Source organism: Sinocyclocheilus rhinocerous, unplaced genomic scaffold (genome assembly GCF_001515625.1).
Source record: "Sinocyclocheilus rhinocerous isolate Xijiao unplaced genomic scaffold, SAMN03320098_v1.1 scaffold2529, whole genome shotgun sequence".
NCBI classification, from domain to species: domain Eukaryota; kingdom Metazoa; phylum Chordata; class Actinopteri; order Cypriniformes; family Cyprinidae; genus Sinocyclocheilus; species Sinocyclocheilus rhinocerous.
This window is the reverse complement of record NW_015658742.1, coordinates 81,343-81,930: the sequence shown is the minus strand read 5'-3', so window position 1 is coordinate 81,930 and position 588 is coordinate 81,343. Positions and strand designations below refer to the sequence as shown.

Here is a 588-nt window from a genome sequence, read left to right as displayed (position 1 = left end):
CCTGGTAGAGTAGACTACAATGGCGGCTGTTCTGACTCACTGACTGTAAGTACGTTTTCATATTTCAAGGATTTGCCACTGACGATTCAAACGCGAGTTCTGAGCAATGTGCTTGTTGTTTGTCATTTCTCCGATCACACATGCAGACATGGTTTTATGTTTACGCGGCACGATGCAACGCAGTGCGTAAAAAGACAGTATAAGTCATTATAATCAGTAATTATGTCCCCACTGGATGCAACAAATGCCTGGTTTATTATGGGTTTTAATGTTTTTGTCTCGTTGCTCTGGCTGGGACACGGCATCAGAGTATGGTAAGGGGCGTAACATTTCTGTCACACGCTTGACGTATTCGGCCAATCGCAACGCACTGGATAACTGGCCAATCAGGGCACACCTCGCTTTTCAAACCAATGAGCTTTGTAAAATCGACGCGTTTCAGAAAGGCGGGGCATAGAGGAGAAACAATAATGTACAGTATGTGGAAAATAATGTGTTTTTTGAACCTTAAACCACATTAACACATTTCATTACACCAAATACACAAAATAATGTTCTTTTTAGCAACATCATATGACCCCTTTAAGT

General features: G+C 41.7%; 1 protein-coding gene and 1 long non-coding RNA gene across 2 annotated transcripts in view; one reads left to right on the top strand and one right to left on the bottom strand.

The window, feature by feature from the left end:
* LOC107722874 (protein disulfide-isomerase A5) overlaps positions 1-588 on the top strand; it is a 52,140-nt gene that overhangs the window by 31,512 nt on the left and 20,040 nt on the right. The window lies entirely within an intron of this gene.
* Positions 110-588, bottom strand: part of LOC107722875 (uncharacterized) — a 20,596-nt gene continuing 20,117 nt past the window's right edge. Inside the window, exon 3 of the long non-coding RNA XR_001637855.1 lies at positions 110-128. This is a non-coding gene — a long non-coding RNA (uncharacterized LOC107722875). The remainder of the gene's footprint in view (positions 129-588) is intronic.